This window comes from Lampris incognitus, chromosome 21 (assembly GCF_029633865.1).
Source record: "Lampris incognitus isolate fLamInc1 chromosome 21, fLamInc1.hap2, whole genome shotgun sequence".
Lineage (NCBI taxonomy): Eukaryota > Metazoa > Chordata > Actinopteri > Lampriformes > Lampridae > Lampris > Lampris incognitus.
The window spans coordinates 8700316-8722786 of record NC_079231.1 but is presented as its reverse complement, the minus strand read 5'-3'; the positions used below and the strand labels follow the sequence as shown (position 1 = coordinate 8722786).

General features: G+C 46.9%; 1 protein-coding gene across 2 annotated transcripts in view; it reads right to left on the bottom strand.

Moving 5' to 3' along the window:
- Positions 1-21270, bottom strand: part of zeb2b (zinc finger E-box binding homeobox 2b) — a 53177-nt gene extending 31907 nt beyond the window's left edge. For both annotated transcript variants that reach the window (XM_056301064.1, XM_056301065.1), the window contains exons 1-2: positions 20609-21270; positions 18906-19054 (exon numbers count right to left, since the gene is read on the bottom strand). The gene's annotated coding sequence lies outside the window, so the exon portion shown is untranslated. The remainder of the gene's footprint in view (positions 1-18905; positions 19055-20608) is intronic.
- Between the last annotated feature and the right edge of the window lie 1201 nt (positions 21271-22471).

The following is a 22471-nucleotide window of genomic DNA, read 5'->3' as shown; positions in this document are numbered from 1 at the left end:
AGACAGAGACAGAGAGATACAGATAGACAGCTCAACAGATAGATCGATAGACCGATACATCGATAAACCAATAGATCGATATATAGATGGATGGATAGATAGATAGATAGATAGATAGATAGATAGATAGATAGATAGATAGATAGATAGATAGATAGATAGATAGATAGATAGATAGATAGATAGATAGATAGATAGATAGATAGATAGATAGATAGATAGATAGATAGATAGATAGAGAGTGTTTGTGTAGAACTTTCTGGAAACTCTGAGCAGAATGAAGACCAAAGCCACCAAAACCCTAGAGCAGAAATTCAGCTCCAACAAGTGAGACATGGCAAGGTGCGGCCATCTTGGAAAGACCACATGATGCACTTTTGGTGTTTCTGGTTCTTGACCTACTTGAACTGAATGGCTGCATTTCGTGGTTCGAGTGAGTTTCCCAGTCCACTACAGGGCTCTGGAAACCCCATTCAAACCCACAAGGGGATATTTCCAAAATACATGGGTGTCAATGATAACAACATTCTTCCTCCTAGGGAAACACACACACACACACACACACACACACACACACACACACAAACAGACTATGTGCTGATAACAGGCTATTTCCCACTGACATGAGAAGGGGCTGGAGACCGAACAAAGACGATACTGGTTGGAAAAAAAAAACACAAAAAAACAAAAAACAAAACAACTGGCCAAACTCTTTTCTCCTCACTTCTTCACTTGCATGCATCTCCTTATTCCCTCCCACCTGGCAGGAATATGTTCTCCTAAATCTTTTCTTTCGTGGCTTTTTATATCTGAACAGGGGAAGAAAAAAAGAAGAGTGCATTTGAGAAGTTTAAGTTGAAAGAAAGGTGGTGGATCTATCTATTCGTCCATCCATCCATCCACACACCCATCTATCTATCTATTCTTCCATCCATCTGTCCCCATCCTGTTTTCCTCATGGTTGTGGATAAGGGTGTATTCTGAAAGTGATTGGCAAAGACAGAATTCAAAATGAGGATCACTATTTTGCAAACAGCTTCACCTGCATACTGGGTCTGTGTGTGTGTGTGTGTGTGCGCTGGCGCAGCGCGATGCGCGCACACGTGCATGTGTGTTGGAGGGGTAGTGTGGCAATCTCCTGTTTTGCACAGTCTCCTCAGCGCGCCCCTTTATAAATTACCTCATCAGTGACTGAAATTAACACCGATTCTTGCAGGCAATTTCTCAATTTCCAATGCTAATTAGCCTTTTCTCTCTTTACTTTTTAAATTCTGTAGCACCTCTGTTTGGGGGGGAAGACATCTTAGGCAGCACAGACGCATTTAATCACAATTTTAATTAACCGTCCCCCGTAGATGTGAAAGGAAGGCAATTATAATGCAGATGAATGATGATTTTTCCACATTAAATTGTTTTGTTTCTTCGTTATGTTGATTGCATAAATACTGGCGCCCAACAATTTTTATCAACTGTAATTTTGTAATTGTTTTTGCAGAAAAGGGAAAGGGTGTAGAAAGAACGGTGGCGAGCAGAGAGACGGTTCGGATAGACTAAGTTTGTTTATAAATTGTTTTTTTAACCCAATAAACGCCAGTTCACTCTGCAGCGCCATGTTTGCCATCTGCTCAAGTTCCCTGCGGAGACAGATGATGAAGCCACGGATAGATGTGATGTTTTCCTAACTTCACGTCATCTCTTCTTGTCTATATTCCTGTCTTTTCCACCTCACACCACCTGCTGCCATCACTTCTCCCGTGTCCTCAGTCCTCCTTACAAAGGGGACCGGTGAGACAACATCCCTGTCTCGTCTTATTTCCTACGACCTTTAGCCAACTATTTAACCAAATGAAAGTCACCCCCCCCACCCCATTTAACTATGTCGCAGATAGTCGCAAATGGAGGCACAGATGGGCGCTACTGGAAAGGACTCATAATCTTTATGCGCTCGTGAAAATATCATTGGGTTCGATGACGGCGCCTTATACTGCGTTTATTGGCCCTTGGTTTTTTTTTTGAAACTTCCCCTTTTAACGTTAATGTGGATGCAAACCGCAGCAGTGAACACACAAAGTCACCGCCGGGGCACATTTCCCTAAAACGCCTACATCTTCACTTTTTTGTCGTTTTGTTTTTGTGTGTTTTTTTGTCAAAATGTGTGTTGTTGGCCTTGACACACAACAGTAAATCCCAATACAGGCTTGTTACGTCGCTGATATATCTTCTCTGGATACGTCACATGACTGCTATCGTAAAATTGCAATACTCAGGCGTCCGGGTGGCGTGAAGGTCTATTCCATTGCCTAACAACATGGGGCTCACCGGTTCGAACCCCCGTTACCTCCGGCTTGGTCGGGCATCCCTACAGACACAACTGGCCGAGTTTGCGGGTGGGAAGCCGGATGTGAGTATATGTCCTGGTCGCTGCACTAGCACCTCCTCTGGTCGATCGGGGTGCCTGTTCAGGGGGGAGGGGGAACTGGGGGGAATACCATGATCCTCCCTTGTGCTACGTCCCCCTGGTGAAACTCCTCACTGTCAGGTGAAAAGAAGCAGCTGGCAACTCTACATGTATGGGAGGAGGCATGTGGTTATCTGTAGCCCTCCCCTGTCTGCTCAGAGGGGGTGGAGCAGCAACCAGGACGGCTCTGAAGAGTGGGGTAATTGGCCAGATACAATTGGGGAGAAAAAGGAGAAAACTCAAAAAAAATAAACAAATACTCAGTCTTATATACATACTGTAGATAGACGTTTTCTTTGTTCATCAGTAAACTTATTGCCCTATCTCTTACTGCGGCTTAATACGAGACCCGATCAGCGACCCATCGAGTCACAATCCCATCCATCCATCCATTATCAAAGCTGCTTATCCCAACCGGGTTCACGGGATTCCCAATCCCAGTATATGAAAACCAAAATTTCACTCTGACAACCCCCCCCCCCAACAAAAAAAACAAAAAATCAAGTTCACATATGAAAACCCACTATGAGATGAAACTGTGATTCTCACACATGAACCTCGCCTTCAGCGTTTGTATTCTCCATCATTTCAACCCCAGCTGGCCGGAGTGAGAAACACTCTGCAGGACTGATGACAACTCGAGGTTGAAACTTAACTTTTTGCCTCATTTCATCCTTCAGCCTCATGTATCAGACACTGAGACAGGAATCTGAATGCACACAGAATAAACTGTTAAACTAATTGATATGTTTGTAGGTTCAGAGTAGAGCCCGGCTAGCTGACTACAGCTAGCTGTTGTGGGTTTTCCAGGACTGAGCTGCTAAACACCTCCTCCTCCTCCTCTCTCCGCAACAGAACTCATTCTCTCATCCCACTGAGCACCGCTTTCAGTTTGTCCAAAGACCATGCAAGCAAACTCCAACGGTCCAGACACACACACACACACACACACACCCAGCAGTGTGCAGAGAAAAGGTACTTATTGAGGGGACTTTGCCTGAACAAAACTGGCACAGTCACTTTTCAGCATTAGTGCAGGTTGCATGACTTACTGGGGTAAAACATGAAATGAAAATAAAGATCAAATCGAAGAAATTAAATCAGCTGCAGGTTAAGCGCAGAGTTAAAGTACAGACGGTCACTACAGAAATTTTACACGTCTGTATTTGCGGCTAAATTCAGAAAAACCCAGAATATTTACACGAAACTGTGCACGTGTTGTTAGTTTTTTACAACAGACACATCTCATTTATGACAACCGACACCTAGTCTTAACACACTCGAGACCATGGCAACAAACAAGGCAAAGCTGCAAGAGTCGCTGGGTAAGTAAGACCCCAACTGGCAAAATAAAAACACGTCATGTGTTTTTTCTCCAGACGTGCTGCACAGGCCAGGTGGCAGCGGCGATTTTGTCTTTCAGAAGGGATATTCCGTGTTGCTTAAAGGAACATTCTGGATTATTCAAATCAGACTGAAGTGTCCTGTGCACAGCAGTGGCAAGGTTGGGTCATTGGCAGTGTTTTTTTTGGAAACCAGTTATCTAAGGCCTCTGATGCGCCAGGTTTTCCAAACACCCGGAAATCCTTCAACTGTCTGTGGGTACATCAAAAAAATCATTTCGGGGAAGGGCGGAGGTGGGGTTCAAAGAAAGGAGAAGAGAGAGAGAAAGAACGTCTCCAACATCACTGGTGATTGGCTGGAGGTAAACAGAGCATTAAATCCTGCAAGACGGTGGCAGGGCCAATATGGGCGTGGGACAAAGGCCGGGCCCCGGCGTCTCCGAGGCCTTTGTCCGCGGCTTAACAAAACTCTGCCGTCACACCGCTTTGCCTCAATGCCGCCCCAGCACAAACAACGGCCAGCAGAGAAACGTCACACAAGTGCCTGTCACACAAAAGCCAAGACAGAGAGAGAGAGCGACAGAGAGAGATGGAGAGATGAAGAGAGAGAGCGAGAGATGGAGAGAGAGATGGAGATGGAGAGAAAGGGATGGAGAGATGAGAGAGAGATGGAGAGAGAGCAAGAGATGGTGAGAGACAGTGAGAGATGGAGAGAGAAAGAGATGGAGAGAGACAGCGAGAGAGATGTAGAGAGACAGACAGAGAGAGAGATGGCAAGAGATGAGAGAGATGGAGAGAGACAGAGAGAGAGACAGAGAGAGATGGCGAGAGACGAGAGATGGAGAGAGAAGGTGGCATCAATCAAAGAAGAGGAAACAAGTGAAGAGGTTAAAGAAACACCATAAGAAAAAGATGAGAAGAAGCTATAAGTGAAAACAAGGTGAAGGGGAGATAATGAAAGAAAGTGTGTGAAAGAGGGAGAAAAAAGATTAAAAAAATAGACCAGATAACAATCCTCTGGGGTTCTTTGGCTGTTCCAGGGGCAAACACACTTAAAATATGTGCCAACGTCAGATGGGGTGAAAAGAGCGAAGGAGGAATGAATAAAAACACGACTGACGCTCACCTAACTCGCTCGGTCTTAATAAGAATATATGGTGGAGGGCTCTCCATGGCGCCGTGAGGGGAAGCGGCGTGGGTTTTTTTTTTCACGGAGAAGAGAGAGCAGATTGCTTTATGACATGGCAGAGACAGAACTGGAGCAGGAAAATCGCTAAAAGTTTCATCACAAGTCTTAATCTCCATTCCTCTGAGGGACACGGGAAGAGAGGAATTTCAAGAGAAAGGAGGAACAGGACTGCATATCTGTGTCTACTGTGACTCTGCCAATTAGAGAGAGAGAGAGAGAGAGAGTGTGTGTGTGTGTCAGGCTGTGTGTATTTGCCACATGCATGCTAAAATATGCTTATCTGTGTGTGTGTGTCTGGTTGTGTGTCTGTTTGTGTCCAAATATGCAGGAGATTTTTAGTACATGTTTTTGTGAGATTGTGGATGTGTGCCTATGTGTCTGAAAATACATGTGCAAGAGGGCATGTGCATGTAGTTGCACACATACTCTGTGTGTGTGTGTGTGTGTGTGTGTGTGTGTGTGTGTGTGTGTGTGTGTGTGTGTGTGTGTGTGTGTGTACTTTCCAGCTGTCTCCAAAGCACATATATTTTTATTTCATCTAATATTTTCCTGTAATTACGTCATTAACCCATCAAGGTGAGGTTGCGGCTGTCAGGTGATCTAGGTCATGGGACGTCCTGGTGAAGAATAGCACTTTGCTCAGACAGGTACTTCGACAGGTACGACCACACGGGGCGTTTAAACCCACATCCTCCAGTTGTGGGATGACATCAATAAAGCGCTATGTCCTTCTGATAACTGGTTATCAACAGGGGTGCCATCTACTCTCCGACCTCTGACCCACTCCCCCCCTTTCCCTTCCCCTCATTCTCCTCAGGAGGTGAGGAGGCCTCTACCTTCAGCTGGCCTGGAGGATGGAGGAAGATGATTGGGTGGTTGGATGGGAGGGTGGAGGAGTTTTTGGTGGGTGGGTTGGATGGGGGAGGGGGGTCACCCTCCATGTTGTCATCCCTGCCTCCAGTGGCTCTCCTGTCTGCCTGTCTGCACGCAAGCTGTCTCCTTCCCCGCGGTCGCTCTGTTGTCCTCTCTCTTTCTCTCTCTCTCGCTCTCTCTCTCTCCACCACTGTCAGGTTCTGGCCTGCCAATTTCCACTTGAAGCTTGACTGGGTTTGATTTGATGCAAACTACCCCAGGGGGGTGTCGGGGGTTGGACTGGGATGGGTTGGGGTAGGTTGGAGGGGTATTGAGCTCCTGAAACTGATGAACAGTTATGTCAAGTCGATTTCGCACCATTGGGAAAAGGTAACCTCTGCGTTTGGGGAGGAGAAGGCGGGGGAAGGGACAGGGTTTTTTTTGTGTGAGTGTGTGTACGTGTGTGTGTGTGCTGACCTGTGCACATTTTGTGGGCACGTGTGTGTATCTATGAAAGTGTATTTGTGGGCAGAGGTAAAAAAAAAATACACACAGATCAAGGTTAAGAAAGACAGCATGCAGCATGTAGTTGAAGGCTCTGGAGGGGAGGGTGGTGTGATCACCCAGAGGGAGAGCCCCTCTCTTACTGTACCCACCAAAAAAAAAAAAAAAAAAAAAAAAGCAACACCCAGTGTCAGTGAGAGTTGTAACTGCAGATGTGCCAGTCTGCCATCATAATACGAACCAGAGACAGGGCAGGGCATTAAGCACTGCTGTCTCATTTGCACGCCTGCTGCAAAAAGGTAGCATGAATGAATATTTCATTACCTTAATTACTAAGGAATACTCCTTTCCCCCAGTCGTGGAATGAATGTTGCTGTTACTAATTATGAAAAGTAATAACATTAGAGATACTGGGATTGCCAGTTTAGACAGCGGAGTCGAGCGCTGCTGTCAGAAGGAGGCATCACATTCGTAAAATACCAAAAAAAAATTTTTTTTAAATAAAAAAAACAAGGTGAATGCATATTTTCTCGTTTAAGTTAAGCTATTTTTGAAATTCTCCAATGGGTGTTTAACAGGTCTGTGAAGCTCTAAGGTTTGTGACAACTCAATTCAACTCATCCTGTAAGTAAATATGCAGAAAAACCTGCAAATGAAGAAATACTGTGATTCCTCCATCTTCACCAAAAAACAAAAAAAAAAACAGAACAAAATCGCAGAACACTCCCTAAAAACGCACATGCTCTACAACACGGTGTCGATATCTATGTGATGAAGCTTTTACAACACAACACCAGAGCGAGCACTCGGCCAGACTGATAGGCCGTAGAGAAACGCCTCGATCTGAGAAGTCGCCATTGCCTCCCCCTCCCCGCCATCACTTTGATGTCGGACAACAGGCTCAATACCTTTGTCCGTCTGCCTCCTGCATGGGCACTAATGTATGAGCGTTTGATAAGGGCGTTAGGGGGAGGAGAGAGGGTGAAATATGTGAAGTACAAGGTCTCCTTTGATGGCTGTGCTAATTCCAATACGGCTAAGTAGTAAGAATAACAAAGTGGAGGGGGATTCATCTCAGGAATGCTGGAGAAGTATGGGCACGCGATAAGGAAGTGGTGTCCCCCCCTGTGTGTTTGTGTGTGTGTGTGTGTGTGTGTGTGTGTGTGTGTGTGTGTGTGTGTGTGTGTGTGTGTGTGTGTGTGTGTGTGTGTGTGTGTGTGTGTGTGTGTGTGTGTGTGTGTGTGAGCACGTTTCGTGGAGCAGTCAAAAAGCCGGCTAACTGACTCAACTGTTTTGGTCGACTGGTTTTGCTTGCTGTCTGCTGTCTTGTTATCTTTAGAGAAAAAGTTCACGTCTCGGGGTCAAGGCGGCCGAGGGTACTGAAAAGGGTCAAAGCAAGGACGCTTCGATAAAGGACGTGACAAATTTCCCTGAAATGTCCCCATCATATCGATACTAGACAAGCTTTCAAATGTAGGAGCGGGTGTTCAGATCCTGAATGTCTGAGCTACCAAAGATTACAGAATTAAAACTGTTGTCTGCGTAAAAACAGACCCCAACCTTAAATAGAAACCCCTACGTCCAGATTTAGCCGGCGATGCAGACACTAATCTCACAAGGCCAAGACCAAAACTGTACACAACATAGCTAGCCTGGCATTAGCCTGTTCCTATTAGTGTTCTAGGACAAACTATACAAAGGTGTTACCCTCTCCAGGCTTCTGACTGATTTTGCATAAATTATCCACATTAAAACGCAGCAACAAGTTTACTGTTCTTGATTATAACTTTAGTACCTGGGCCAGAAACGTCCAGATATCGCATCTCTATCCGGGGATGACTACATGTCACTTGTTTTGCAGGGACAGTCCCCGGATCGGGTGCCTTGTCCCAAGCTGGTCCTGTCCCCAGAAACACCCCTTGGTTTGCCCACGGGGCCTTTTTTTCACTGTTATAAATGGAAATTAAAATAAAATGGAAATTAAGCATGACTCAAATACTAGTATCAACTATCACGCGCACTCTCGACCATTACAAGCCCATAAAATTGCTGCAGCTGAGATTTGTAATGTTTTTTTAATTTAAAAAAAGTAATTTTAATGTAAAACTTGAGGCATTCATTCGACTTGTAACCAAAGATGAAACTTATGGGAAGTGGTCAGTGATGATGATGATAATGATGTGTGTGTGTGTGTGTGTGTGTGTGTGTGGGTGGGTGCGTTGTCACAAACATCCCCGGTTTTGCTCCGTAGAATATGGCCCTTGAGTCTGGCCCTTGAGTCTGATACCTCCATCATCAGACAGCCTGTGTTTGGGGAACATCGTCAATTCGATTAATTTATATTCTCTTAAATTTAAAAATAAGAAGTTGACCTGTGGCTCCGAAATCTCTTCAGAGTCCATCCTTAAACTATAACTGTACAGTCTGAAAACCAAAGAGAGCCCTGCTCAGCCATGTCGACCCCCCCCCCCCCATCCACCGTTGTCCTGCCAGGTCAGAAAGGCTGAGGACAGGCCTGTCGGTGTGATTATCCCCGTGCTACCTGAGGAAGCGTTTGTTTGACATCTGCATTCGACAGCGGTGGGGACACGGGCCATTCCGGGAAGGCGGGGTGGGCACGGGGAGTGGGGGTGGGCGTGGGGGTTTCCCTCTCCAGTCAAAACCCATTAACACGTGAATTCACCTCTCGGAGCTCTTTTTACCGGGGTCGACTTAACAGCGTGCTACCGTTACACATGTCCAGCGCACCGCGGATGACATTTAAAGGGGAAAGGACACGCTTTCCTTTACTTCCCCCCCCCCTCTTCCTTTTTCTCTCGCTCGCTCGCTCTTTTTATTCCTCCTTGGCTCACTCTTGCCAAAGGTTAAATGTATGTTTGAATAACAGCAAGGGGAGTGCATAATTCCGACCGTTTCCTCTTTCGCTGCAGCCCTCGCTTAAGGAATGCGCTTGATCAACGCCGAGATGAAAGCCTGGAAGTGACTGAAATTTGCACGGCTACAAAATGACCTAATTTCATCCTAATCTCACCAGGCAATCAGCTGCAATTACTTTGAGATAACACATCTGAATTCACTTCCGCGCCGGTCCCGGAAAACGGGATCACAAACGAGGGGAGACAAGACCTCGTTAAATTAAAAAAAAAAAAAAAAAAGAGCGAGAGAGAGAGAAAGGTAGGAGGAAGTGTGCACTTAGGTAACGCAGAGGCAAGCTACCTTCTGAATAATGAAGCATGTTTTGGAAGCGGGCCCTGATCAAATAGCATGTTCTATTATCTCCTATTAAAGGTGAGAGGGTGCGTTTGAAAATTCATTCAGTCATATGTGGAAAAGCCCCAGATTTCCAGATGTCACTGTGCCTTAATCTGCCGATCTGCTATTGATTGTTCCACACGGCCGTGACCTTGCCAGAAGAGCTCTTCCACCCGACAATCAAACATACATCAAAGACTGTGTGTGTGTGTGTGTGGTGTGTGCCCAGCAGTGTGCCGACTTCAGAGCAAAAAAAACGAAGACTGCTTTCAACACTTGTTTGCACAAAGGTGTCATCTCTGAAACAGCAGGTGCCGAAAAAGGAAAAAAAAAATTTAATGGCCAATCAAGGTGAATATATTCACACAGACGCACGCACGCACACACGCTCCTTGTGTGTTTAAAAACAACATTGCTTTAACTGGAGACTGTCCGTCAAGAATAATCACACTAGATTTTTAAACTATATGGATGACGGCAAATTTGCTTCATCTGAGATCTTCAGAAACATCCCGGTAGCGTGCTACAGAAAGGATGACTCCTTCTGCACGACCTTCTCGTCGTGTAAGCTTGCTGAAAAGCAACCTGTTGGTTCTTTGCACGGAATAAATCTGCAGACCCGATGTACATTTCAGACGTCAAACCTATCTTTTATCAAGCTGTTTAAACCCGCACACCGGCAGTGGGTCTGCAGAGAATGATGGGATACCAGATTTATAAGGACATTTGTGTTGCCATTACCATTCCTCCTGTGTTCTCTGACAAGCACATCCATACACACCCTACTGTATCTTTCCACAAATTGCTTAGGGAGTGTTTATGACGTCTCTCTCTCGCCGCTATTTAATTATAGAATCCAAATGTTGGTTTACACCTGCTCAGCAACCTGTCGCCTGGCGCAGCGAGTGTCCCTCACAAATGGGGAAAAGTCGGCGCGTGGAAAATGCCGGGAATCAGAGGCGAGATGCGGCGCAACAACTGAATAAGTGCAAACAGCAGGACGAGACGGAGCGGATGGGCCAAATAAAGACTTTGCATTTTCACATGAGAAGGAGCCAAATGAGGCATGATATTTCAAAATGCATTTCCTACGACGCAATGCATAAAACATGCCGGCTTTTGGGTAAAAGACGGCACACGCCTAAATGAAAAGTCCAAATGCATGCAAATTATTTGCCAGGCCACTGAAGTTTCAATTTCCGTTTCGCTTTTTTGTCTTATTTGCAGGGAATGAAAGAGAAAAGAGACGAAATGAGGGGAGACAAAGGGAGGAAGGAAGACAGCTGGTGGTGGGGGGGGGGAACAGGCACAAATGAAGAAAGGTGAAGAAAAGAGGTGAAAGGAAAAAGATGAAAAGAAAAAGGATGAACGGCACAAGAGAGAAAACATGTCTCTGTTTGCAACTTTAGCCGGAGTGGCGTGACATAAAGCAGGCATAAATCACCATACGAGGGTACGAGGGGAGGAGGATAGATATGACTTGTCAAAGCACCGAGAGACAGAGAGCAAGAGACGGAGAGAGAGAGAGAGCGAGAGAGGGTGGGGGGGGGGGTCAGAAGCGCGGTGGAGCGACGCCACAAACACCTTTACGTCTGTCACCTCTCCTCCATCACTCTCCATCACTCCCTCTTTCACACCGTCCCGAGTCGTTGACGTCCACCCAACCTGGACTCATGACGACCGCCGTGTCACGGAGAGACAGAAAGATGCTCACCGATGACAAAGAGGAAAGGCTGCACCAGGTCTCCTCATCAGGTTAGAGACGGACACTTTTAGGCCGCCACCTCGTCTCCATGCCGATATGATGGGTTATGGGTCAAACAGAACCCACTTTAAGTGGCGGCCACTGCACGAGTGTCTCGTCATTCCTCTGTCCTGCATCAGACCAATCTACATCCAGTGTTGTACAGCACAACAGACTCCGACCTAAATTCCAGTGTCTCTCCACCAGGGAGTTGCCACAACACTAGTTCCATCTTTACACATCTGGGGGGAAAAAGAGCGTTGTGTTTTCTTCTCTGTCTTTCTCAACATGACCTCTGAGGGATGTGTGCTGTGGTTACATACCAGAACAGCCGCATCTCTAAACACTCAAGCTAAACAGGTGAAACAAGCCATAGTGTTGTGTTTTGGACAAGATACCAGATTGATTTTAACTTTACGTCACTACTGTAGTTTAGAAGTCGCACAAGTGGTCAGTTGGCTCCCTATGGGCTGATTCAAATGTTAGTGTTAAGCCAGGCGACGGATCTCTGCAGACACTGATGCTCCCGCTCTCATCGTCCCTGGCAGCAGCAGATACCGCCCTAAGTGTGTGTGTGTGTGTGTGTGTGTGTGTGTGTGTGTGTGTGTGTGTGTGTGTGTGTACTCAGATATGGTTCTGCGAGTGTGGACTTCCTGCATAGCTCAAACCGAGATGCCACTCCCCCTTCCAATCTCCAAACACACACACACACACACACATACACACACACACACACACACACACACACACACACACACACACAGTCAAACACACACTACTGTGTCCAAGTTCTGAGCTTTCACACAATTACTCATATGCAAAAAGCCACAACGCCTCACCGCCGGTTGCAAAACATTCCGTGGGATATGTGTGTAGAATACACACATGGGGCTGAATGAATAACAGTGTCGTCCGCAAAGAGTTAAACAGCCCCCCCCCCCCTCACGCCCGGCCCCAGATCTCCAAAGCACGGGGTTCATATCATGGTTGCCTGGTAAGACTTTATCCTGCACCTCTTAAGAACAAAAGGGCCCTTTTGCAAACAGACTCCAACCACCACCAATCCCCCACCCCCACCCCCACCCAGTGTCCAAAGGTGTTTGCTGAAGTAAATCTGCCTAAATCCTACGCAGCCCCGCAAGGACGTTGGGATTGGGGGGGGTTCTGATAATCCTTCATCTTTACAACAACAAAAAAAAGTTCTGGGTGAGAAAGAGAAGAAAGAGAGAGAGAGCGAGAGAGAATCCATATCACATGATGTATTTAAAGCTCTGGGTCCCCCCCCCCCCTGAAAAAAAATCTCCCCTTCACCATCTTTGCTTTAACTTGCTCAAAGATCTGCATATTATCCAAGTCTGGGTCTCCGACGATAAAGATATCTCACCCATCAACCCAGCAAAGCAATGCAGGAAATCTACCAAAGCCAGTCCATGTCATCCAAAAAAGTGCAGGTGTAAAAAACAATTGGTGACAAGGTGCCCCCCCACCCTCTCTCCCAACAGAGTATTAAAATGGCAGAGCTTAAAAGAATTAAGCATTCAACAAAAATCATGTTGACCTTCCAAACACCTGCTCAGTTAGAGGCATACGCACTCATACACTCACTTGCACAAGCGACACACACACACACACACACACACACACACACACATTAGCAAACATGCATTAACAAACACAGACAGCGGCATCAAAGACGTGCACTGACGTTAACAGAATTTGTCGTGACACGGCCACTCTCGTGTCCAAACGAGAAATGGAGAAATAAAAAATAAGTAAAACTGCACATCATTGTTTTTCACCTTAAGTGTGAGAGCAAGTGGCCACGAATAGTGCGGACATGCCATCTTGTAACACTATCCGTCTGTCTGTCTGTCTGTGGTGTGTGTGTGTGTGTGTGTGGGGGGGGGGGTCCCTGGTAGTGTAGGAGGCTATTAAAGGGCCTGTAACTAGGGGAGGACCAACAAACAACCACAAACACCCCAGTTATTTCCCTCAACCACCCACCCCTTCTGCCTCTCTCTCTCTCTCTCCCTCTCTTTTTCCCCCTTCCTCTTTTTTTCCCTCTTTCTCTCTCGACCCCCTTTTCATCTCAGGCCCTTTTTTTTCCCTTCCCTGACGCTGAATGCAAATGTGCAGCCCTGCTGCTGGCGGCGAGAGGGTCTGAATTGTGATTAAGAAGGAGAAGGAGAAGAAGAAGAGGAAGAAGAAGAAAAAGAAGGAGAGAGAGGAGAAGGGGAGAGAGCGAGAGAGCGAGAGAGAGAGAGAGGAGAAGCTCCATTCTTTGTTCTCCCCCCCGGGGGATGTTTACCAGGAGAGACACGCCGGATCAGATATGAAAGGCATTCAGGTCAGCATTGATGTGAGCGAAAGTGAAATAGTACCTAAGGCATTCCAAAGACCCGTGGTGTCAGGGGTCCACGGCTCGCGGTTGCCTCTGCAAGTGTGTGTTCTCTCACCGCCGGGCAAAAAATATCTTCACACAAGCAGGGCGGTCGAGGAAGGGAGATTGGTGGAGGTGGGAAGGGTAGGGGGAGGGTTAAAAAAAAAAGTAAAATGAAAATAAAAATAAAAATAAAAAAAAAATGTCCGAAGTGGTTCTTGGTGCAGGGTGATGGATGCAAGTTTTTAAGTTTTTCTCTGCCGGTGTCCAGGATGATGGCTACTGAGGTTCTCATTTGGATGAAGGTGATTTATATATTTACTTTTTTTTGATGGGGGGGGGGGTGCACAGCCAAGCCATGCTATTTGCTTCTATCTGCCCTATCAAAGTGTGTGTGTGTGTGTGTGTGTGTGTGTGGGGCGGCGCTCTAAACACTCTTTCTCAGGAATAGCCGTGATTCCTTCTGGAGAGTTCATCCTTAAGGATTTGTTGAATGAAATATAATATCAGTGTGACAACTGTATCTCCACAACTAGGACACAAATATATATATATATATATATATATATATATATATATATATATATATATATATATATATAAACAGGATTTCAATCACAGTAAATTTTCCAGGCTCTTTTAGATAGCTTTTGAATTGGATAGCTTGAAACAATATATATTAAAAAAAGAAAAAAGAAAAAAAAAGAATTCAATTTGTTTCCATGTCATAAAAATGACTGTGTCACCGATAGGGTAACCCTCCTTTGCTTCTATATGCACCCATGTCATGCTTGAAATCACATTCATCTCCTCGGTGAAGTCCATTCATTTTCATACGCTTGGCGATACACTTGACTCGCACACTTTGAGCTGACGGATATATTTAGCTTGTGACGACTGCCGCCGAGGGAGAGGAAGGGGGGGGGGACAAAAAAAAAAATCAACGGATGCAGAAAGCTCCCGCACGCTGCTGGAAATGAGAAGGCCTCACGCAGCACGCCAAAGTGCTATGTGTAGTTGTGACAGGACAAATATGTGCCCTTATTAGCCCGCATTGAGAAAAAGAAAACGGTCCCGCTGGCTAGTCTTACACGGGCTGATTGGAATTTGGCTGCGTGATCCAGCCGCGAGGCTAACCTTACAAAAGATCCCACAAGATTCATTCCAGCCCCGGCTATCTAGGACTCTCCCAGTGCATTGACTCGACAATACTGTGAGAAACGCAGAAGCCCCCACCCCCCACCGAACCCTCCCCACCCCACTGCAGACAGACTGCTGACTGCTTCTGTAATATCACAGAGTAATTATTACACTTGCTTAAACGAAATAATCCCTTTCTCTCAACAGGAGCCGCACACCACAAAACAGGCCTCAGTCCATCACTTCTCTTTTTCCCCCTTTCTTTCTTTTCCTTCTTTCAGCGGGAAAAAAGCCATCGGGAATAACGTGTCATGTCTGCTTTGGCTGTTTCAGACAACCGCTCGTCCGTATGGGAATGGCAGCGGTGAATGGCGTGGTGGACAGACACCCCCCCTCCACCCATCCCCACCCAACTCCCTCCACACCACTATTGACGGCACAAACATGTAAATGAAACACATTAAGACTGACAATCAATTGTCCACAACTGAACCCCGCGGAACCTGTCCTCCTTCTCTCTTTCTCTTGCAGTTTTTCCCCCTTTTCACTCCCATCTTCTAAGTGACAGAGGCAGAAAATACTGCCCCCCCCCCCCGGTTAGAAAGAAAACAAAAACGTATGAGGAGGGAAGAAGAGGGTTGTTGGATGGGAGGAGGAGGAGTGAATGTATAGAACATAGAGCAGGGTAGGGCAGAGAAGTTGGGAGGGGGGGCAAGGTGAAAAAGAAGAGGGGAGAAAAGTAGACGCCTGTTCCATTCTACCCCTCCTCAGCTTTTTTTGGGGGGGGGGTACAACTTTACAAAGACTAAAGAATGATAGAGATGAACACATTGTTTAGGCTGGCAGAGATGGGGCATTGTCCGATTGTCTGCCTTCTGAAAGCAAGGGTGCAGCCCCCAAAAGACAGAGAGAATTAAAGAGGAGACAAACCCCACCCCTGCCTCCCTCCCCGTTTTCTCTGCTTTTCTTATTTGTTTTTTTTATCCTCCACCTTGAGTGTAAGCACATAATACTTTTAATAACCACCTTCAGACTGTTGTATCAAACTCCCGCAGGCACACAGAGAGAGGGACGGGCCCGCTTCTCCGCTGCCGCCTTGGATTATGTAATCAGTGTGTTTTCAAGGGTACAACCTGATGTGCAAAACGCATCCGGGGTGACGCACAATCAAAGGTTTATCTAAAACGATGCTATCAGGCTCTCAACTCCCTATTTTCCCATTCTTCTCATTCACAGAGGATTTCATGCAGTGACACCAAAAGGGGAATTGGTTGTTTCAAACCGTCTGTTTGACACCAGAATCTGAGGAGACATGATTACGCGCAACAACAAAAAAAAAAGAAAAAAGAAAAAGAGCGAAAAACATGTTTTCGATTCTAGCACTGGTTGAATGATTTGAAAATAATGACAGGTGCACTGAGCACTTTTCCAGCAATACATTTTCCTGTGTGCGTGTCGTGTGTGTGTACGTGTGCATCGTATGTGTGTGTGTGTGTGTGGGGGGGGGGTTCACAGCTGGGTGTGACAAGAAACACCTGGCGAAAGCCAAGCTCTCAAATGCTGCATGCTGTCAAGATAAAGTTTCACACCAGGAAAAGACGTTTCTCTCTTTTTTTCCCTTTTCTTTTTTTGACACCAATGTAGTCCTTGTAGAGAACTGAGTGCAAAATGTCATTTCTTTTCTTTTTTAAACTCTTCATCGCACAACATCATCAACCAAAAGGTGCAAAAGGCTTCAACGACACGGTGAAGACGGTGCAGTTCACATGTGTTCGGGTGAAGCATGACAGAACGGACGGCGTGCACGGAGCAACGAGGGGGTGAAGCTGCAGCACCTACTGCCCTCAAGGCCAACAGTCATCTGCATGAGAATGTCGTGGCCACAAAGATTCGGTGAGCTAGCAGCTCATTAACACTAATTGGCACAAATGCTAACTGTCCCTGCCATCACAAAGAATTCAATTCATGATTCTTTTAATTTTAAAATTACAAATATGTTAGAATTCACTAAAGCAAAATTATAAGTCATAATAACCTCAGCAGTTGAATTTAAAATGCATTACAGAATTAGCAAGATTTTATTAAAATCAAGCATTTGCAACTCCCTTCAAAAATATCCAGGGGTGGCATTTACATGACTGTGTACATCTAAAACACCAAGCCATGAAATGAGCTGTAATTCTAAATATGCCCCGTTACACAGGTCTGCTCATATCATGGTTCTGCAGAGGGATTTCAAATGTTCCTCATCAGTCTTGATGAAATCGGAAATATCCTACAATGGAATTTATACATTCACGCTGCTGAGTACATTTGCGTGGTTTGTCTGCTTCTGGAGTGTGTGTGTCTCTTATTCTATCGGCCGTCACACACCAGCCCTGTCCTGCCATCTCTCCATGGAGGCAGGCAGAGGAGGAGAGAGTGGCCGGATAAACCCCTCCATTCCGGGGGAGGGGGGGGCATCAGCGAGCGATAGAGAGTGAGACAGACAGACAGAAAGAGAGAGAGAGGGCTGTGCCTAGTTGTTATAGGAGAGAAAAGAAACTCGTCTTCCACATTTCCTAAACTACGATGGTATGTAGTCTATTTCCTCTCTATATTAAAAACAAACACAAAGTTAAAACGGTGCATGCATCTATTTTCTCCCTTCCTTTTTTTTTTTAGTCTACAGATTTGGATTAATTTTTTTGTGCTCCATCCACTTTGTGCATGTTAAAGTTAATATATTGCACACACTATTTTTGCACATAATCCTGGACCAGGCAGTGCATTTTGACGCCTGCAGGTTCCGTCCCCGGTCTGCTTTTACAAAACAGGTGGAACGTGTTTGCCCCGTGTTATTCAGTGCACAACAAAATGCCTGTCTTATATTCATTGTGCAAAATCAATACATGAAATCTGATCTGGAACATAAGCAAAGAGGGGGGGACAGGCTCAAACTGTTGCGGAGAGGCGAAATGAAACCCCACCGCGCCACATCACATCCTGTATATTTTTGGCTGCAACCTATATATTCAGTTCTCCGGCGTATTAAAGCGACTGGAACAATCACAAATAACGGGGCCATGAAGTGTCACTGCAGATTTGCCTCCTGTGGGAAAAAAGCGTGGACTCCACTGGGAAAGAAAACCCCTCAAATCCCCCTCTAACCCCCCGACCAGCTCCGACAAATATCCTCTATTTCACGGAGACGCCACAGAATTTATCTATGACACCTCGGCCATAATAAACTTGTTGATGGATGCAGAACACTAAGAATATATAATTATTGTCCATAATCTGCGTTTGTTTGCAGGATTCACTCGTCAAAACAACGAAAATGCATGATAATATAGTTAAATAATGTCTGGACAGAAAAGGAGGCCTGCATAGAGAGGGAGAGAGAGAGAGAGAGAGAGAGAGAGAGAGAGAGAGAGAGAGAGAGAGAGAGAGAGAGAGAGAGAGAGAGAGAGAGAGAGAGAGAATACGACACAGACAAGGCATGCCAGCGACGCCTTCATCTGAATTACAACCAAAGTCACAAGACTTCAGTCTGAGGGAGAACACAACAGCCACACACTCCTCTGAATGAGCATTACTCCTCACACAAATATCGACAAATACCAACTGACCCACACCAGCCCCTCTCCATAAGGGCCAACTTACACTCGCCAAACTTTCCAACAACTCCGACTTGGGTCGTGTATATCAACCGAGACACGCAAAGCGAAAGGGTGTAAAAGTTGCACAAAAAAAAAACAAAATCAAAAACAAAAAAAACTTACACCAAACCGATGCAAACGACCCAACAAACACAAGACTATTTTATTGTTCATCGTGTGTTTTTGCGGGGCTTTCTAATCCGAAACACTGCCGTATATATAGATGTTCTCTGTCGGCTCTGAGAGCGTCCCGTATCCACCCGCCGCGTAAAGGCGCACCGGCGCTCCCTCCGCACAGCACGCCGCCACCTCCCCGGAGCCGCGGCGGCGGCGGCGGCCGCCACACGGCCAAGTGTCAGCGACCACCCCCCACCCCACCCCACCACCCCCTCGTCTTCTTACCGTTTTTCCGCCTGGGGTTGGCTTGCTTTCGCCTCTTACACCTGGGGCCATCCGCCATGATCTCTTGCTTCATCGATACGTGCGGATCAGATGGCAGCTCGCATGGACTCGATTCCCCCCTGGTTCGGCGCGGCACGCAGGCTCGAGATCTATACCGGACACACACACACACACACACACACACACACACACACACACACACACACACACACACACACGCAGAGTTTAAGAGAGATAATGGAGTCCAGCAGTGATACGCAGGCTGAGCGGAGCAGCGCGCCAGGCTGCTCGGCCGCGTGTGGAAACGCGCTGGTGGAACTGAACCGGACCGGAGCCGCTTCATCCCCATCGGCGCTGACCGGCCGTCCCCGCCGGGGACGGCCGAGCAGCCAGCGGGGGCTGAGGCGGGGAGCGCACGTCGTTGCGGCTTTACCTTTCATTAATACACAAATTCACACGTTGACTTCCATCGGTGTTATTTTACTAGGAACAGCAGCAAAAAAACAAACAAAACAAAACAAACAAAAAAAAAACAACTGACAATTTAGTTAATAACCGTTTTTGCTTTTAAAACAAAACTGTGGCTCCTTAAAAAAAAGAGAGAAAAGAAACTGTCAGCAGTTGATGTGTATTTGTGCCCCTGCAGAAAGGAGTGAGACGTGTGCACGCACCAAATATTATCTGTCATATCTGGGGCTCACGTGCAAATCTCAACCTACTGGAGACGGCAAAGTGGAAATTAATCAAGTGGTCTGACCCCTCGGCCGGGGCTGAATATCCTTTACGGCCTCGGCGAGCGTCTTATTATGACACGGGAAACTTCGCCCCGCACTAAAACGCGCACGAGCGAGCGGGGGGGGGGGGGGGCGCAGAAGTTGGGAATGATTAAGCGACATCGAGAAGCCATCATACAATAAATAACAGCTCGGAAATAATTATCTAAATGTGCCAAATCATCGTGGAGCGCACCGTGATGCGCAGGGCATTAAATTGGAAACGGAGAGGGGGGGTGGTGGTGGGGGTGAGGATGGGGGGGGTATTTGTGGAGCCTTTAACACAGAAATGACATTCCTGGCTTGCAAACAAAAAAAAAAAGGCTGCGAGACTAAAATAGCCCGCATGTATGGCACATTCGGCTCGGCTGACGAATCTGCGCAAAACGGCGTCCCGGTGACGGGGGACTGTGTGGACAGGAGGGGGGTTCGCTGTGGCGTCTCGTGCAGCTCACACGCACACACACGGCCGGATGCAACGACCAGGCACGGACACATCACGAGCTGAAGCGGAGTAAAGACGGATAACGAAGGGAAGAGGAGATTATGAAGGACCGCGGGTTGGGTCCATTTTCTCCAAAAAAAACCATTGCGGCGACGTGCACATAGCTACCGAAAACCCAGCAAAAATAGGCTCTTCAGCCACCCTCCCCTCCCATCCACCCTGGTTTCAGCTTGTTGTAAATCTGGAGTAGCGTTGCTCTCCGTCGCGGGTGGGAAAACAAACGCACCTAGTCCACCTGTGCAGGTAAGGCGAAGTTGCGGGTTCCAACTCCTGCGTAACGCGGAGCGGGAACTCGGCCGGATTTGGCTTGGAAGAAGTTGCGAGCTCCCAAAACGTGGATCCTCCTGTTGTCAGAAAGTGGTTACCAAGGTAAAGAGACAGAGAGACAGAGGGAGACAGATGGGGAGGGGGGGGGGGAGACGTACCTGTTCTGTTTGAATGGGGCTATCTCGTCGACGGGTCGCGGGAAGTGATGTGGGAGCGCGTCGGTGAGAAACGGGGACGAGTAGCGGATCCTGTTCCAACGGTGATGATAAAGCCTTAGAAATAGTTGGAGGAGGGACCGCTATTCCTGCTAGGCAGGTTACAACTGATGTCTTACACCCACTCCAGGAAACAAACCTGGGTAGGGACTGACGTGTTACGCCTCTCCTAATGACATTCTTTTCTTTTTTTCCTCCTTTTCTTCGCCGTATAACACGGAACCCTGAAACACGCGCCACCTATCTTCACGGGAGGGGATAATTGAGGAGAGCCAAACGTGAGCATCTTCTGGGCGAACGTGAAGTTTTTTTTTTTGGTTTTTTTTTTTACTCCCCCCTTTCTCCGTTTGTCCGTCTCTCTCTCCCTCTCCCTCTCTTTTTTTCCTCTCACTCTTCTCTCTTTCTCTAAGCCGCCTCTCTCTGAAGCGGGTGAAATGAACTGTGCCGGGCTTCGACGCATGAAGCGAGAGCCACAATATAAGCCGCGTATTTTGAAGAAACTTGGAAAGCGTCCATGCAGACTGCAATCATCACGTAAGGATGTTGTTTCTTCTTCTTCTTCTTCTTCTTCTCCTTAAAATGACAGACCGATAGGACGACACCGGAAGAACCAACGAGGAAAAAAACAAGCTATGATTTGAACTGGCTGCAGATAAAGGTTTGGGTTGTTCGGTTTCTTTTCTCTCTCTTAATCTGTGAGCAAATATTAGTGATTTTTATTGACTGTGTTGTCTTCTCCCGCTCGCCCCCCCAGCCCCCCCCGCCTTGTAACGATCGCGCGGCTGTGCCGTGTTTGCGTCGGCGCGCAACGCGCACTCGCCAAGGTGCGCCGCCGGTCCGTGCAGGCGCACCTGTCACCTGCACGGACCGGCGCGCCGAAAAGGTAAAGTTAGAAGCTCCGCAAGCGCTCGTCTGAGCAAAACGAACGCACCTCAAATTTTGGGAATCCGCCGCGCTCGTGTTTCCCTCTCCCATTGCGCGCGTGCACCAGATTTGCAGCGTCTTCCTACGGTGTCGCCGCAGAATCGATTAAATTCCTATTTTAAGGCATTTTTATTGCGAAGTAAGTGTCTCGCTATTTTTCCCCCCCCCCCCCACTCTCGCAGTGGTGAGAGGGGGTGAGAGGCAAGGCTCCACCTTGGGAAGGCGTGATTGGCTCCGTAAATAAAGTATTATTTGGTGTCTTGTCCTGACGCAGTTCGCTACTGTATATGGTTAATTAAATCATCAATCAAGCACTGGAACTGCTTGATGCCTCTCCGCAAAGCCAATCAGACGCAGGCAGCCAGAATGGTAGGCCTATTGTGCTTCTTTTGTGCGTGTGTGTGTGTGTGTGTGTGTGTGTGTAAATGTCACAACATTAACGTCATCCACAGTCTCTCTAAAATAATATTTGACGATCAAAACACAAATTATCTGGAAAATTGTGCAACTGCTACGATTATTATTATTATTATTAATACTTTTATGTGAATGTCTGCAGTCCGGCTTCTTACTCGTGCTTTTTTGTTTGTCCCTCTGTTGCACACGTGCAGGTGCCTGAATGAACAAGTGAGAATTGGCCAGGAGCGCAAATGTTAAACGATGTATTTGGTGAGTACATTCTGCTTAGCATACTAACAGTGCAGAGCTCACGCCCCCCCCCTCTTTTTTTTCTTCATCCAACGACAAAGAGGAGAAAGGCATGCCGGAGTCGTTTTGCCCCCCCCCCCGCCCCCCCCGAGTCGGCCTGAAAGAGGAGTCTGTCCTCGCTGAATTATTGTCATGCGTGATTCACCAGCGTGCCACGGCGGCTCGCATGTAAAA